Source organism: Oncorhynchus nerka, linkage group LG12, assembly GCF_034236695.1.
Source record: "Oncorhynchus nerka isolate Pitt River linkage group LG12, Oner_Uvic_2.0, whole genome shotgun sequence".
NCBI lineage: Eukaryota > Metazoa > Chordata > Actinopteri > Salmoniformes > Salmonidae > Oncorhynchus > Oncorhynchus nerka.
Genome location: NC_088407.1, coordinates 1865479 through 1883748, shown reverse-complemented (window position 1 = coordinate 1883748; position 18270 = coordinate 1865479). Strand labels below are relative to the sequence as shown.

General features: G+C 46.4%; 1 protein-coding gene and 1 pseudogene across 1 annotated transcript in view; one reads left to right on the top strand and one right to left on the bottom strand.

Annotated features, from left to right (window-relative positions):
- The window catches only part of LOC115126308 (myelin-oligodendrocyte glycoprotein-like), a 264366-nt gene that overhangs the window by 98243 nt on the left and 147853 nt on the right, over positions 1-18270 (bottom strand). The window lies entirely within an intron of this gene.
- On the top strand, positions 2751-18123 carry LOC135574387 (butyrophilin subfamily 1 member A1-like; annotated as a pseudogene).

Sequence of the window (18270 nt, the reverse complement as noted above, 5' to 3'; positions counted from 1 at the left end):
TTCAGTAATGTCTTTAACCATGTAGTCTACACTGTCCCAGTAATGTACTGCAGAATCATCCTGTTGTCCCTCATGTGGGTATTGTAAATGTGGTCACCCTGGGTATGTCTGTACACTTTCCCTCTTCTGCAGTCATTTATACCCGTGTGAATCCTTTTTATTTCATTACATTTTGACCAAGATTACATTTTCTGTCGGCTACAGCAATAACCCATTGGAACTGAAACTTGGCATGGACATTTATCCACATTTAAACCTTAGGTCCTGTGGAAGATTTGGTCATTCGTGATGATATGATACAGCACACTGGCTGGCTCTTTCTAGGTCTGGGACAATGCACTGTCTGGGATGAGGGGTCTGGGACAATGCACTGTCTGGGATGAGGGGTCTGGGACAATGCACTGTCTGGGATGAGGGGTCTGGGACAATATACTGTCTGGGATGAGGGGTCTGGGATGAGGGGTCTGGGACAATATACTGTCTGGGATGAGGGGTGTGGGGCAATATACTGTCTGGGATGAGGGGTCTGGGACAATGTACTACCTGGGACGAGGGGTCTGGGATGAGGGGTCTGGGACAATGTACTGTCTGGGATGAGGGGTCTGGGATGAGGGGTCTGGGACAATATACTCTCTGGGATGAGGGGTCTGGGGCAATATACTGTCTAGGATGAGGGGTCTGGGACAATGTACTGTCTGGGATGAGGGGTCTGGGATGAGGGGTCTGGGACAATATACTGTCTGGGATGAGGGGTCTGGGATGAGGGTCTGGGACAATGCACTGTCTGGGATGAGGGGTCTGGGACAATGCACTGTCTGGGATGAGGGGTCTGGGACAATATACTGTCTGGGATGAGGGGTCTGGGACAATATACTGTCTGGGATGAGGGGTGTGGGGCAATATACTGTCTGGGATGAGGGGTCTGGGACAATGTACTACCTGGGACGAGGGGTCTGGGATGAGGGGTCTGGGACAATGTACTGTCTGGGATGAGGGGTCTGGGATGAGGGGTCTGGGACAATATACTCTCTGGGATGAGGGGTCTGGGGCAATATACTGTCTAGGATGAGGGGTCTGGGACAATGTACTGTCTGGGATGAGGGGTCTGGGATGAGGGGTCTGGGACAATATACTGTCTGGGATGAGGGGTCTGGGATGAGGGGTCTGGGACAATGCACTGTCTGGGATGAGGGGTCTGGGACAATGCACTGTCTGGGATGAGGGGTCTGGGACAATATACTGTCTGGGATGAGGGGTCTGGGACAATATACTGTCTGGGATGAGGGGTGTGGGGCAATATACTGTCTGGGATGAGGGTCTGGGACAATGTACTACCTGGGACGAGGGGTCTGGGATGAGGGGTCTGGGACAATGTACTGTCTGGGATGAGGGTCTGGGATGAGGGGTCTGGGACAATATACTCTGGGATGAGGGTCTGGGGCAATATACTGTCTAGGATGAGGGGTCTGGAACAATGTACTGTCTGGGATGAGGGGTCTGGGATGAGGGGTCTGGGACAATATACTGTCTGGGATGAGGGGTCTGGGATGAGGGGTCTGGGGCAATGTACTGTCTGGGATGAGGGGTCTGGGACAATATACTGTCTGGGATGAGGGGTCTGTGATGAGGGGTCTGGGACAATGTACTTTCTGGGATGAGGGGTCTGGGACAATGTACTTTCTGGGATGAGGGGTCTGGGACAATATACTCTCTGGGATGAAGGGTCTGGGACAATGTGCTGTCTGGGATGAGGGGTCTGGGGACAATATACTGTCTGGGATGAGGGTCTGGGACAATATACTCTCTGGGATGAGGGGTCTGGGACAATGTACTGTCTGGGATGAAGGGTCTGGGACAATATACTGTCTGGGGTGAGGGGTCTGGGACAATGTACTGTCTGATATGAGGGGTCTGGGATGAGGTGTCTGGGACAATGTACTGTCTGGGATGAGGGGTCTGGGACAATGTACTGTCTGGGATGAGGGGTCTGGGATGAGGTGTCTGGGACAATGTACTGTCTGGGATGAGGGGTGTGGGACAATGTACTGTCTGGGATGAGGGGTCTGGGACAATGTACTGTCTGGGATGAGGGGTCTGGGACAATGTACTGTCTGGGATGAGGGGTGTGGGACAATGTACTGTCTGGGATGAGGGGTCTGGGACAATGTACTGTCTGGGATGAGGGGTCTGGGACAATGTACTGTCTGGGATGAGGGGTCTGGGATAATGTACTGTCTGGGATGAGGGTGATGAGGTGTCTGGGATGAGGAATAATACAGAATAATGAAACAAACACAAAAATAAATGTTATAAAAACAATCACATTCAACTTCATTCCTCAATCAATATTGGTACCCCGGTTGGCCTTCAACTTGAGTTACTTAATGAGAGGGGGCAGCACTGAGCTAGCCTGCATGTTATGTCTAATGGCAGCCTGCAGTACCCCGGTTGGCCTTCAACTTGAGTTACTTAATGAGAGTAGGCAGCACTGAGCTAGCCTGCATGTTATGTCTAATGGCAGCCTGCAGTACCCCGGTTGGCCTTCAACTTGAGTTACTTAATGAGAGGGGGCAGCACTGAGCTAGCCTGCATGTTATGTCTAATGGCAGCCTGCAGTACCCCGGTTGGCCTTCCACTTCAGGTACTTAATGAGAGGGGGCAGCACTGAGCTAGCCTGCAACGTCACTTCCTGGAGTAGCTCAAACTGTCTACATAAATCTCCCACATGTATTCCATCTTAACCGCCTTCATTTGGCTTCAATGCTGTTGAGTCTTCACATAGGAATGAATGGTGTCATGTGATTGGTGGCTTTGTTCATTCATCTGGCCAAAGTCCAGTTATCTCTGACTGTGTAATTTGTTTTTCTCCAGGGTCGTCTGAGGTTCAGGTTGTTGGACCGGCTGACCCAGTCGTTGCCTTAGCTGGTGATGACATCATTCTACCATGTTCCCTGGAACCCAGTGTCAGTGCTGAGAACATGGCAGTGCAGTGGACAAGATTGAACCTGAAAGCAGAAAACGTCCATCTTTACCTTGACGGTCGAGACTCCAATGGGGATCAGTTTCCATCCTACAGGGGAAGGACATCAATGTTTCATGAAGAACTGAATAACGGCAACGTCTCCTTAAAGCTGACCAGAGTTACTCTCTGATACTGGAGGCTACAGGTGCTTCATTCCAACACTGACCAGCCAGGTGAAGGAAACCACCGTTCAACTCCTTGTTGGTGAGTCATGAATACTGGAGATGTGATCAGAGGTTGTTTTGGTAAATCTGGCTAAATGATTGGCTGCTGAAATATCAACATGTCTTCCTCCCTCATCATTATTTCCTCTGTTATAGATCATGTATTCAGCTGGTCTTCCTCCCTCATCATTCCTTCCTCTGTTATAGATCATATATTCAGCTGGTCTTCCTCCTCATCATGTATTCAGCTGGTCTTCCTCCCTCATCATGTATTCAGCTGGTCTTCCTCCTCATCAGTCCTTCCTCTGTTATAGATCATGTATTCAGCTGGTTTTCCTCCCTCATCATTCCTTCCTCTGTTATAGATCATGTATTCAGTTGGTCTTCCTCCCTCATCATGTATTCAGCTGGTCTTCCTCCTCATTCATGTATTCAGCTGGTCTTCCTCCTCATTCATGTATTCAGCTGGTCTTCCTCCCTCATCATGTATTCAGCTGGTCTTCCTCCCTCATCATGTATTCAGCTGGTCTTCCTCCCTCATCATGTATTCAGCTGGTCTTCCTCCCTCATCATGTATTCAGCTGGTCTTCCTCCTCATCATGTATTCAGCTGGTCTTCCTCCTCATCATGTATTCAGCTGGTCTTCCTCCTCATCAGTCCTTCCTCTGTTATAGATCATGTATTCAGCTGGTCTTCCTCCCTTATCATGTATTCAGCTGGTCTTCCTCCCTCATCATTCCTTCCTCTGTTATAGATCATGTATTCAGCTGGTCTTCCTCCCTCATCATTCCTTCCTCTGTTATAGATCATGTATTCAGCTGGTCTTCCTCCCTCATTCATGTATTCAGCTGGTCTTCCTCCTCATCATGTATTCAGCTGGTCTTCCTCCTCATCATGTATTCAGCTGGTCTTTCTCCTCATCATGTATTCAGCTGGTCTTCCTCCCTCATCATTCCTTCCTCTGTTATAGATCATGTATTCAGCTGGTCTTCCTCCCTCATCATTCCTTCCTCTGTTATAGATCATGTATTCAGCTGGTCTTCCTCCCTCATTCATGTATTCAGCTGGTCTTCCTCCCTCATCATGTATTCAGCTGGTCTTCCTCTCTCATCATTCCTTCCTCTGTTATAGATCATGTATTCAGCTGGTCTTCCTCCCTCATCATTCCTTCCTCTGTTATAGATCATGTATTCAGCTGGTCTTCCTCCCTCATCATGTATTCAGCTGGTCTTCCTCCCTCATCATGTATTCAGCTGGTCTTCCTCCCTCATCATGTATTCATCTGGTCTTCCTCCCTCATCATTCCTTCCTCTGTTATAGATCATGTATTCAGCTGGTCTTCCTCCCTCATCATGTATTCAGCTGGTCTTCCTCCCTCAGCATGTATTCAGCTGGTCTTCCTCCCTCATCATTCCTTCCTCTGTTATAGATCATGTATTCAGCTGGTCTTCCTCCCTCATCATGTATTCAGCTGGTCTTCCTCCCTCATCATTCCTTCCTCTGTTATAGATCATGTATTCAGCTGGTCTTCCTCCCTCATCATGTATTCAGCTGGTCTTCCTCCCCTCATCATTCCTTCCTCTGTTATAGATCATGTATTCAGCTGGTCTTCCTCCTCATTCATGTATTCAGCTGGTCTTCCTCCCTCATCATGTATTCAGCTGGTCTTCCTCCATCATCATGTATTCAGCTGGTCTTCCTCCTCATCATGTATTCAGCTGGTCTTCCTCCCTCATTCATATATTCAGCTGGTCTTCCTCCTCATCATGTATTCAGCTGGTCTTCCTCCTCATCATGTATTCAGCTGGTCTTCCTCCTCATTCATATATTCAGCTGGTCTTCCTCCTCATCATGTATTCAGCTGGTCTTCCTCCCCTCATCATGTATTCAGCTGGTCTTCCTCCCTCATCATGTATTCAGCTGGTCTTCCTCCCTCATCATGTATTCAGCTGGTCTTCCTCCTCATCATTCCTTCCCTCTGTTATTGATCATGTATTCAGCTGGTCTTCCTCCTCATTCATGTATTCAGCTGGTCTTCCTCCCTCATCATTCCTTCCTCTGTTATAGATCATGTATTCAGCTGGTCTTCCTCCTCATCATGTATTCAGCTGGTCTTCCTCCCTCATCATGTATTCAGCTGGTCTTCCTCCCTTATCATGTATTCAGCTGGTCTTCCTCCTCATCATTCATTCCTCTGTTATAGATCATGTATTCAGCTGGTCTTCCTCCCTCATCATTCATTCCTCTGTTATAGATCATGTATTCAGCTGGTCTTCCTCCCTCATCATTCCTTCCTCTGTTATTGATCATGTATTCAGCTGGTCTTCCTCCCTCATCAGTCCTTCCTCTGTTATAGATCATGTATTCAGCTGGTCTTCCTCCCACATCATTCCTTCCTCTGTTAAAGATCATGTATTCAGCTGGTCGTCCTCCCTCATCATGTATTCAGCTGGTCTTCTCCCTCATCATTCCTTCCTCTGTTAAAGATCATGTATTCAGCTGGTCTTCCTCCCTCATCATGTATTCAGCTGGTCTTCCTCCCTCATCATGTATTCAGCTGGTCTTCCTCCCTCATCATGTATTCAGCTGGTCTTCCTCCCTCATCATTCCTTCCTCTGTTATTGATCATGTATTCAGCTGGTCTTCCTCCCTCATCAGTCCTTCCTCTGTTATAGATCATGTATTCAGCTGGTCTTCCTCCCTCATCATGTATTGAGCTGGTCTTCCTCCTTCATCAGTCCTTCCTCTGTTATAGATCATGTATTCAGCTGGTCTTCCTCCCTCATCATGTATTCAGCTGGTCTTCCTCCCTCATCATGCCTTCCTCTGTTATAGCTCATGTATTCAGCTGGTTTTCCTCCTCATCATGTATTCAGCTTGTCTCCCTCCCTCATCAGTCCTTCCTCTGTTATAGATCATGTTTTCAGCTGGTCTTCCTCCTTCATCATGTATTCAGCTGGTCTTCCTCCTCATCATGTATTCAGCTGGTCTTCCTCCCTCATCATGTATTCAGCTGGTCTTCCTCCCTCATCATGTATTGAGCTGGTCTTCCTCCTCATCATTCCTTCCTCTGTTATAGATCATGTATTCAGCTGGTCTTCCTCCCTCATTCATGTATTCAGCTGGTCTTCCTCCCTCAGCATGTATTCAGCTGGTCTTCCTCCCTTATCATGTATTCAGCTGGTCTTCCTCCCTCATCATGTATTCAGCTGGTCTTCCTCCCTCATCATGTATTCAGCTGGTCTTCCTCCTCATTCATGTATTCAGCTGGTCTTCCTCCCCTCATCATGTATTCAGCTGGTCTTCCTCCTCATCATGTATTCAGCTGGTCTTCCTCCCTCATCAGTCCTTCCTCTGTTATAGATCATGTATTCAGCTGGTCTTCCTCCCTCATCATGTATTCAGCTGGTCCTCCTCCCTCATCATGTATTCAGCTGGTCTTCCTCCCTCATCATGTATTGAGCTGGTCTTCCTCCCTCATCATTCCTTCCTCTGTTATTGATCATGTATTCAGCTGGTCTTCCTCCCTCATCATTCCTTCCTCTGTCATAGATCATGTATTCAGCTGGTCTTCCTCCCTCATCATGTATTCAGCTGGTCTCCCTCCCCTCATCATGTATTCAGCTGGTCTTCCTCCCTCATCATTCCTTCCTCTGTTATAGATCATGTATTCTGCTGGTCTGTCACATTGGCTGTGTCCCAATATTCCTACTGTTGACTCACTGTATGTGTCCTAATATTCCTACTACCTACTGTTGACTCACTGTCTGTGTCCTAATATTCCTACTACCTACTGTTGACTCACTGGTTGTGTCCTAATATTCCTACTACCTACTGTTGACTCACTGTCTGTGTCCCAATATTCCTACTACCTACTGTTGACTCACTGCCTGTGTCCCAATATTCCTACTACCTACTGTTGACTCACTCGCTGTGTCCCAATATTCCTACTACATACTGTTGACTCACTGCCTGTGTCCTAATATACCTACTACCTGCTGTTGACTCACTGACTGTGTTACAATATTCCTACTACCTACTGTTGACTCACTGTCTGTGTCCCAATATTCCTACTACCTACTGTTGACTCACTGTCTGTGTCCCAATATTCCTACTACCCACTGTTGACTCACAGTGAATTATTGATGTCATTCAAGTAAAGCTGTTATGGTTTGATGATTATCTCAGTGTTACATCACAATGTATTCAGGTTGATGACATGTTAATACTGGAGTGCGGCAGGGTTCTGGTAATACTGGAGTGCGGCAGGGTTCTGGTAATACTGGAGTGTTGCAGGGTTCTGTTAATACTGGAGTGCGGCAGGGTTCTGTAATACTGGAGTGCTGCAGGGTTCTGTTAATACTGGAGTGCTGCAGGGTTCTGTTAATACTGGAGTGCTGCAGGGTTCTGTTAATACTGGAGTGCTGCAGGGTTCTGTTAATAGTGGAGTGCTGCAGGGTTATGTTAATACTGGAGTGCTGCAGGGTTCTGTTAATACTGGAGTGTTGCAGGGTTCTGTTAATACTGGAGTGTTGCAGGGTTCTGTTAATACTGGAGTGCTGCAGGGTTCTGTTAATACTGGAGTGCTGCAGGGTTCTGTTAATACTGGAGTGCTGCAGGGTTCTGTTAATACTGGAGTGCTGCAGGGTTCTGTTAATACTGGAGTGCTGCAGGGTTCTGTTAATACTGGAGCGCTGCAGGGTTCTGTTAATACTGGAGTGCTGCAGGGTTCTGTTAATACTGGAGTGCTGCAGGCTTCTGTTAATACTGGAGCGCTGCAGGGTTCTGTTAATACTGGAGTGCTGCAGGGTTCTGTTAATACTGGAGTGCTGCAGGGTTCTGTTAATACTGGAGCGCTGCAGGCTTCTGTTAATACTGGAGTGCTGCAGGGTTCTGTTAATACTGGAGTGCTGCAGGCTTCTGTTAATACTGGAGTGCTGCAGGGTTCTGTTAATACTGGAGTGCTGCAGGGTTCTGTTAATATTGGAGTGCTGCAGGGTTCTGTTAATACTGGAGCGCTGCAGGCTTCTGTTAATACTGGAGTGCTGCAGGGTTCTGTTAATACTGGAGTGCTGCAGGCTTCTGTTAATACTGGAGTGCTGCAGGGTTCTGTTAATACTGGAGTGCTGCAGGGTTCTGTTAATATTGGAGTGCTGCAGGGTTCTGTTAATACTGGGGTACTGCAGGGTTCTGTTCATGACTTCTGACCATCTTTCTGTTAATATTGGAGGCTGCAGGGTTCTGTTAATACTGGAGTATTGCAGGGTTCTGCTCATGACTTCTGACCATCTTTCTGTTAATATTGGGGTGCTGCAGGGTTCTGTTAATATGGGAGTACTGCAGGGTTCTGTTAATACTGGAGTCCTGCAGGGTTCTGGTAATACTGGAGTGCTGCAGGGTTCTGTTAATACTGGAGTGCTGCAGGGTTCTGTTAATATTGTTGGGGTGCTGCAGGGTTCTGTTAATACTGGAGTGCTGCAGGGTTCTGTTAATATTGGAGTGCTGCAGGGTTCTGTTAATATTGGAGTGCTGCAGGGTTCTGTTAATACTGGAGTGCTGCAGGGTTCTGTTAATATTGGAGTGCTGCAGGGTTCTGTTAATACTGGAGTACTGCAGGGTTCTGGTAATACTGGAGTCCTGCAGGGTTCTGGTAATACTGGAGTGCTGCAGGGTTCTGTTAATACTGGAGTGCTGCAGGGTTCTGTTAATATTGTTGGGGTGCTGCAGGGTTCTGTTAATACTGGAGTGCTGCAGGGTACCTAGGATAGGATAAAGTAATCCTTCTCACCCCCTTAAAAGATTTAGATGCACTATTGTAAAGTGGATGTTCCACTGGATGTCATAAGGTGAACGCACCAATTTGTAAGTCGCTCTGGATAAGAGCGTCTGCTAAATGACTTAAATGTAAATGTAAATGTAATACTGGAGTGCTGCAGGGTTCTGTTAATACTGGAGCGCTGCAGGGTTCTGTTAATACTGGAGTGCTGCAGGGTTCTGTTAATACTGGAGTGCTGCAGGCTTCTGTTAATACTGGAGCGCTGCAGGGTTCTGTTAATACTGGAGTGCTGCAGGGTTCTGTTAATACTGGAGTGCTGCAGGGTTCTGTTAATACTGGAGCGCTGCAGGCTTCTGTTAATACTGGAGTGCTGCAGGGTTCTGTTAATACTGGAGTGCTGCAGGCTTCTGTTAATACTGGAGTGCTGCAGGGTTCTGTTAATACTGGAGTGCTGCAGGGTTCTGTTAATATTGGAGTGCTGCAGGGTTCTGTTAATACTGGGGTACTGCAGGGTTCTGTTCATGACTTCTGACCATCTTTCTGTTAATATTGGAGGCTGCAGGGTTCTGTTAATACTGGAGTATTGCAGGGTTCTGCTCATGACTTCTGACCATCTTTCTGTTAATATTGGGGTGCTGCAGGGTTCTGTTAATATGGGAGTACTGCAGGGTTCTGTTAATACTGGAGTCCTGCAGGGTTCTGGTAATACTGGAGTGCTGCAGGGTTCTGTTAATACTGGAGTGCTGCAGGGTTCTGTTAATATTGTTGGGGTGCTGCAGGGTTCTGTTAATACTGGAGTGCTGCAGGGTTCTGTTAATATTGGAGTGCTGCAGGGTTCTGTTAATATTGGAGTGCTGCAGGGTTCTGTTAATACTGGAGTGCTGCAGGGTTCTGTTAATATTGGAGTGCTGCAGGGTTCTGTTAATACTGGAGTACTGCAGGGTTCTGTAATACTGGAGTCCTGCAGGGTTCTGCAATACTGGAGTGCTGCAGGGTTCTGTTAATACTGGAGTGCTGCAGGGTTCTGTTAATATTGTTGGGGTGCTGCAGGGTTCTGTTAATACTGGAGTGCTGCAGGGTTCTGTTAATATTGGAGTGCTGCAGGGTTCTGTTAATATTGGAGTGCTGCAGGGTTCTGTTAATACTGGAGTGCTGCAGGGTTCTGTTAATATTGGAGTGCTGCAGGGTTCTGTTAATATTGGAGTGCTGCAGGGTTCTGTTAATACTGGAGTGCTGCAGGGTTCTGTTAATATTGGAGTGCTGCAGGGTTCTGTTAATACTGGAGTACTGCAGGGTTCTGGTAATACTGGAGTGCTGCAGGGTTCTGTTAATATTGTTGGGGTGCTGCAGGGTTCTGTTAATACTGGAGTGCTGCAGGGTTCTGTTAATATTGGAGTGCTGCAGGGTTCTGTTAATATTGGAGTGCTGCAGGGTTCTGTTAATACTGGAGTGCTGCAGGGTTCTGTTAATATTGTTGGGGTGCTGCAGGGTTCTGTTAATACTGGAGTGCTGCAGGGTTCTGTTAATATTGGAGTGCTGCAGGGTTCTGTTAATATTGGAGTGCTGCAGGGTTCTGTTAATACTGGAGTGCTGCAGGGTTCTGTTAATACTGGAGTGCTGCAGGGTTCTGTTAATACTGGAGTGCTGCAGGGTTCTGTTAATACTGGAGTGCTGCAGGGTTCTGTTAATACTGGAGTGCTGCAGGGTTCTGTTAATACTGGAGTGCTGCAGGGTTCTGTTAATACTGGAGTGCTGCAGGGTTCTGTTAATAGTGGAGTGCTGCAGGGTTATGTTAATACTGGAGTGCTGCAGGGTTCTGTTAATACTGGAGTGTTGCAGGGTTCTGTTAATACTGGAGTGTTGCAGGGTTCTGTTAATACTGGAGTGCTGCAGGGTTCTGTTAATACTGGAGTGCTGCAGGGTTCTGTTAATACTGGAGTGCTGCAGGGTTCTGTTAATACTGGAGTGCTGCAGGGTTCTGTTAATACTGGAGTGCTGCAGGGTTCTGTTAATAGTGGAGTGCTGCAGGGTTATGTTAATACTGGAGTGCTGCAGGGTTCTGTTAATACTGGAGTGTTGCAGGGTTCTGTTAATACTGGAGTGTTGCAGGGTTCTGTTAATACTGGAGTGCTGCAGGGTTCTGTTAATACTGGAGTGCTGCAGGGTTCTGTTAATACTGGAGTGCTGCAGGGTTCTGTTAATACTGGAGCGCTGCAGGGTTCTGTTAATACTGGAGTGCTGCAGGGTTCTGTTAATACTGGAGTGCTGCAGGCTTCTGTTAATACTGGAGCGCTGCAGGGTTCTGTTAATACTGGAGTGCTGCAGGGTTCTGTTAATACTGGAGTGCTGCAGGGTTCTGTTAATACTGGAGCGCTGCAGGCTTCTGTTAATACTGGAGTGCTGCAGGGTTCTGTTAATACTGGAGTGCTGCAGGCTTCTGTTAATACTGGAGTGCTGCAGGGTTCTGTTAATACTGGAGTGCTGCAGGGTTCTGTTAATATTGGAGTGCTGCAGGGTTCTGTTAATACTGGGGTACTGCAGGGTTCTGTTCATGACTTCTGACCATCTTTCTGTTAATATTGGAGGCTGCAGGGTTCTGTTAATACTGGAGTATTGCAGGGTTCTGCTCATGACTTCTGACCATCTTTCTGTTAATATTGGGGTGCTGCAGGGTTCTGTTAATATGGGAGTACTGCAGGGTTCTGTTAATACTGGAGTCCTGCAGGGTTCTGTAATACTGGAGTGCTGCAGGGTTCTGTTAATACTGGAGTGCTGCAGGGTTCTGTTAATATTGTTGGGGTGCTGCAGGGTTCTGTTAATACTGGAGTGCTGCAGGGTTCTGTTAATATTGGAGTGCTGCAGGGTTCTGTTAATATTGGAGTGCTGCAGGGTTCTGTTAATACTGGAGTGCTGCAGGGTTCTGTTAATATTGGAGTGCTGCAGGGTTCTGTTAATACTGGAGTACTGCAGGGTTCTGGTAATACTGGAGTCCTGCAGGGTTCTGGTAATACTGGAGTGCTGCAGGGTTCTGTTAATACTGGAGTGCTGCAGGGTTCTGTTAATATTGTTGGGGTGCTGCAGGGTTCTGTTAATACTGGAGTGCTGCAGGGTTCTGTTAATATTGGAGTGCTGCAGGGTTCTGTTAATATTGGAGTGCTGCAGGGTTCTGTTAATACTGGAGTGCTGCAGGGTTCTGTTAATACTGGAGCGCTGCAGGGTTCTGTTAATACTGGAGTGCTGCAGGGTTCTGTTAATACTGGAGTGCTGCAGGCTTCTGTTAATACTGGAGCGCTGCAGGGTTCTGTTAATACTGGAGTGCTGCAGGGTTCTGTTAATACTGGAGTGCTGCAGGGTTCTGTTAATACTGGAGCGCTGCAGGCTTCTGTTAATACTGGAGTGCTGCAGGGTTCTGTTAATACTGGAGTGCTGCAGGCTTCTGTTAATACTGGAGTGCTGCAGGGTTCTGTTAATACTGGAGTGCTGCAGGGTTCTGTTAATATTGGAGTGCTGCAGGGTTCTGTTAATACTGGGGTACTGCAGGGTTCTGTTCATGACTTCTGACCATCTTTCTGTTAATATTGGAGGCTGCAGGGTTCTGTTAATACTGGAGTATTGCAGGGTTCTGCCTCATGACTTCTGACCATCTTTCTGTTAATATTGGGGTGCTGCAGGGTTCTGTTAATATGGGAGTACTGCAGGGTTCTGTTAATACTGAGTCCTGCAGGGTTCTGGTAATACTGGAGTGCTGCAGGGTTCTGTTAATACTGGAGTGCTGCAGGGTTCTGTTAATATTGTTGGGGTGCTGCAGGGTTCTGTTAATACTGGAGTGCTGCAGGTTCTGTTAATATTGGAGTGCTGCAGGGTTCTGTTAATATTGGAGTGCTGCAGGGTTCTGTTAATACTGGAGTGCTGCAGGGTTCTGTTAATATTGGAGTGCTGCAGGGTTCTGTTAATACTGGAGTACTGCAGGGTTCTGGTAATACTGGAGTCCTGCAGGGTTCTGGTAATACTGGAGTGCTGCAGGGTTCTGTTAATACTGGAGTGCTGCAGGGTTCTGTTAATATTGTTGGGGTGCTGCAGGGTTCTGTTAATACTGGAGTGCTGCAGGGTTCTGTTAATATTGGAGTGCTGCAGGGTTCTGTAATATTGGAGTGCTGCAGGGTTCTGTTAATACTGGAGTGCTGCAGGGTTCTGTTAATATTGGAGTGCTGCAGGGTTCTGTTAATACTGGAGTACTGCAGGGTTCTGGTAATACTGGAGTGCTGCAGGGTTCTGTTAATATTGTTGGGGTGCTGCAGGGTTCTGTTAATACTGGAGTGCTGCAGGGTTCTGTTAATATTGGAGTGCTGCAGGGTTCTGTTAATATTGGAGTGCTGCAGGGTTCTGTTAATACTGGAGTGCTGCAGGGTTCTGTTAATATTGGAGTGCTGCAGGGTTCTGTTAATACTGGAGTACTGCAGGGTTCTGTAATACTGGAGTGCTGCAGGGTTCTGTTAATACTGGAGTGCTGCAGGGTTCTGTTAATATTGGAGTGTTGCAGGGTTCTGTTAATACTGGAGTGTTGCAGGGTTCTGTTAATACTGGAGTGCTGCAGGCTTCTGTTAATACTGGAGTGCTGCAGGCTTCTGTTAATACTGGAGTGTTGCAGGGTTCTGTTAATGTTTAATGTTGTTGATTAGGCATTTCTAAAATAGCAGGAAGTGTTTCATTTGTTGATTAGGTATGTCTCAGATAGCAGGAAGTGGTTAATGTTGTTGATTAGGCATTTCTTAAATAGCAGGAAGTGTAATGTTGTTGACTAGGCATTTCTTAAATAGCAGGAAGTGTTTAGTGTTGTTGACTAGGCATTTCTCAAATAGCAGGAAGTGTTTCATTTGTTGATTAGGTATGTCTCAGATAGCAGGAAGTGTTTAATTTTGTTGATTAGGCATTTAGGCAAAGGTCCATCTAGGGTCGGAAATCTTTCTGGTAAATGTCTAGACATTTTCCATGGGAAGTTATGCCCGGGAATTTTGGGAATTTTGCTTTAATTCACCAAAAAACTTAGCTTATATCAGTGAACCTTTTTTTGTTGGATACACATAAGGCAATTCTAGGTCTTGTGGCATATTTTGGTTAAACTATCCCCAATTCAATGGAAATGCAACCCTCTGCATTAGAGGTCGACCGATTTAATCGGCATGGTTAATTAGGCCGATTTCAAGTTTCCAGAACAATCGGTAATCGGCATTTTTGGACGCCGATTACATTGCATTCCACGAGGAGACTTCGTGGCAGGCTGACTACCTGTTACGCTAGTGCAGCAAGGTGCCAAAGTAAGTTGCTAGCTAGCATTAAACTTATCTTATAAAAAACAATCAATCTTAACATAATCACTAGTTAACTACACATGGTTGATGATATTACGAGGTTAACTAGCTTGTCCTGAGTTGCATATAATCAATGCAGTGCCTGTTAATATATCATCGAATCACAGTCTACTTCAACTTCGCCAAACTCTGCTTGCAGATGTAAGAGAAGAAACCCCTACTGCCCACTTCACTGTTGCTCCAAGCAGAGGAAACTGCAGTTCTGAAATACATCAAAATACTATAATTTTACAGATGTATGTTGAAAACGTTTTTGGGAGATGCGATGGATCATTCAATATTCCCTTTCTTTTGTTGTTCAGGGAAATCATCCCATGTGAAGAGTCAACTCATTTAATTAAAGTTAAATTCGTAAACAAATAGTTTTTATATTTATAATGGAAGGATTTAATCATGTGCAATTTTGTTTTTAATGTCTACTTATGATCAGGTTAAAGGTTTATGTTTCTGTCTCCATATGACATGGTAAATATATCCAATGCAAAAAACATCTACATTTAAATGGTTAATATTAATTCATTAATATTAATTTGCATATATTCCCGTTGATCCCCACGGAAAGTTTCCACCTCTGAATATTCCCCAAATGTGCAACTCTACATGTAGATATGTGTATATTTGTAGATATGTAGTGGTGGATTAGGGGCCTGAGGGCACACAGTGTGTTGTGAAATCTGTGAATGTATTGTAATGGTTTAAAATTGTGTCAACTGCCTTAATGTTGCTGGACCCCAGGAAGAGTAGCTGCTGCTTTGGTAGGAACTAATGGGGATCCATAATAAAACCCCAGGAAGAGTAGCTGCTGCTTTGGTAGGAACTAATGGGGATCCATAATAAACCCCAGGAAGAGTAGCTGCTGCTTTGGTAGGAACTAATGGGGATCCATAATAAACCCCAGGAAGAGTAGCTGCTTCCTTGACAGGAACTAATGGGGATCCATAATAAACCCCAGGAAGAGTAGCTGCTGCCTTGGCAGGAACTAATGGGGATCCATAATAAACCCCAGGAATAGTAGCTGATGCCGTGGGGAGGAACTAATGGGGATCCATAATAAACCCCAGGAAGAGTAGCTGCTGCTTTGGCAGGAACTAATGGGGATACATAATAAACCCCAGGAAGAGTAGCTGCTGCCTTGACAGGAACTAATGGGGATCCATAATAAACCCCAGGAAGAGTAGCTGCTGCCTTGGCAGGAACTAATGGGGATCCATAATAAACCCCAGGAAGAGTAGCTGCTGCCTTGACAGGAACTAAAGGGGATCCATAATAAACCCCAGGAAGAGTAGCTGCTGCCTTGGCAGGAACTAATGGGGATCCATAATAAACCCCAGGAAGAGTAGCTGCTGCCTTGACAGGAACTAATGGGGATCCATAATAAACCCCCAGGAAGAGTAGCGGCTGCCTTGGCAGGAACTAATGGGGATTCATAATAAACCCCAGGAAGAATAGCTGCTGTCTTGGCAGGAACGAATGGGGATCCATAACAAACCCCAGGAAGGGTAGCTGCTGCCTTGGCAGGAACTAATGGGGATCCACATAAAACCCCAGGAATAGTAGCTGCTGCCTTGGCAGGAACTAATGGGGATCCATAATAAACCCTAGGAATAGTAGCTGCTGCCTTGGCAGGAACTAATGGGGATCCATAATAAACCCCAGGAAGAGTAGCTGCTGCCTTGGCAGGAACTAATGGGGATCCATAATAAACCCCCAGGAAGAGTAGCTGCTGCCTTGGCATGAACTAATGGGGAACCATAATAACCCCAGGAAGAGTAGCTGCTGCCTTGGCAGGTAATAATGGAGATCCATAATAAACCCCAGGAAGAGTAGCTGCTGTCTTGGCAGGAACTAATGGTGATCCATAATAAACCCCATGAATAGTAGCTGCTGTCTTGGCAAGTACTAATGGGGATCTATAATAAACCCCAGGAAGAGTAGCTGCTGCCTTAACAGGAACTAATGGGGATCCATAATAAACCCCAGGAAGAGTAGCTGCTGCCTTGGCAGGAACTAATGGGGATCCATAATAAACCCCTTGAATAGTAGCTGCTGTCTTGGCAGGTACTAATGGGGATCTATAATAAACCCCAGGAAGAGTAGCTGCTGCCTTAACAGGAACTAATGGGGATCCATAATAAACCCCCAGGAAGAGTAGCGGCTGCCTTGGCAGGAACTAATGGGGATCCATAATAAACCCCAGGAAGAGTAGCTGCTGCCTTGGTAGGAACTAATGGGGATCCATAATAAACCCCAGGAAGAGTAGCTGCTGCCTTGGCAGGAACTAATGGGGATCCATAATAAACCCCCAGGAAGAGTAGCTGCTGCCTTGGCAGGAACTAATGGGGATCCATAATAAACCCCAGGAAGAGTAGCTGCTGCCTTGGCAGGAACGAATGGGGATCCATAATAAACCCCAGGAAGAGTAGGTTCTGCCTTGGCAGGAACTAATGGGGATCCATAATAAACCCCAGGAATAGTAGCTGCTGCCTTGGGAGGAACTAATGGGGATCCATAATAAACCCCAGGAAGAGTAGCTGCTGCCTTGGCAGGAACTAATGGGGGATCCATAATAAACCCCAGGAAGGGTAGCTGCTGCCTTGGCAGGAACTAATGGGGATCCATAATAAACCCCAGGAAGAGTAGCTGCTGCCTTGACAGGAACTAATGGGGATCCATAATAAACCCCAGGGAGAGTAGCTGCTGCCTTGGCAGGAACTAATGGGGATCCATAATAAACCCCAGGAAGAGTAGCTGCTGCCTTGGCAGGAACTAATGGGGATCCATAATAAACCCCAGGAAGAGTAGCTGCTGCCTTGGCAGGAACGAATGGGGATCCATAATAAACCCCAGGAAGAGTAGCTGCTGCCTTGACAGGAACTAATGGGGATCCATAATAAACCCCAGGAAGAGTAGCTGCTGCCTTGGCAGGAACTAATGGAGATCCATAATAAACCCCAGGAAGAGTAGCTGCTGCCTTGACAGGAACTAATGGGGATCCATAATAAATACAAATGCAAACTACAAATCTGGTATCTGTGTAGGAGTGCTGGTAATACTGGAGCTGTTCTCAGCCAGTTATCTCTGTTGTATCTTGTATCTGTATCTCAGCCAGTGATCTCTGTTTTATCTTGTATCTGTAGGTGCTGTATCTCAGCCAGTGATCTCTGTGTTATCTTGTATCTGTAGGTGCTGTATCTCAGCCAGTGATCTCTGTTGTATCTTGTATCTGTAGGTGCTGTATCTCAGCCAGTGATCTCTGTTTTATCTTGTATCTGTAGGTGCTGTATCTCAGCCAGTGATCTCTGTTTTATCTTGTATCTGTAGGTGCTGTATCTCAGACAGTGATCTCTGTTTTATCTTGTATCTGTATCTCAGCCAGTGATCTCTGTTTTATCTTGTATCTGTATCTCAGCCAGTGATCTCTGTTTTATCTTGTATCTGTAGGTGCTGTATCTCAGCCAGTGATCTCTGGTTTATCTTGTATCTGTAGGTGCTGTATCTCAGCCAGTGATCTCCATTGATGGACCTAAAGGCTGGGGGGTGGTCCTGAAGTGTGAGTCTGGAGGCTGGTTTCCTGAACCTCAGATGGAGTGGCTGGACAGTTCTGGAACCATCCTCCCTGCTGATGGACCTCCAGAGAAATACAGGGACTCAGAGGACCTCTACGCTGTGAGACAACATGTCACCGTGAACCAGACTGACACCAACAGGTTCACCTGTAGAGTTCACCAGACGGAGATCAACCACCTGAAGGAGACTGAGATTCATGTCCCAGGTGAGGTCTTCATTGGTTAACCCAAATACCTGAGACCTCTTGTTAGTTAGACTAGTTAGTGGAGGATGGTTTCCTAGGGGATGACCTTATTGGTCTGTTCAGTAGTATTTATAAATGATGCTTTACTTCCTGTACAGTATATATGTAGTGTTGTAATGGTTTGACAT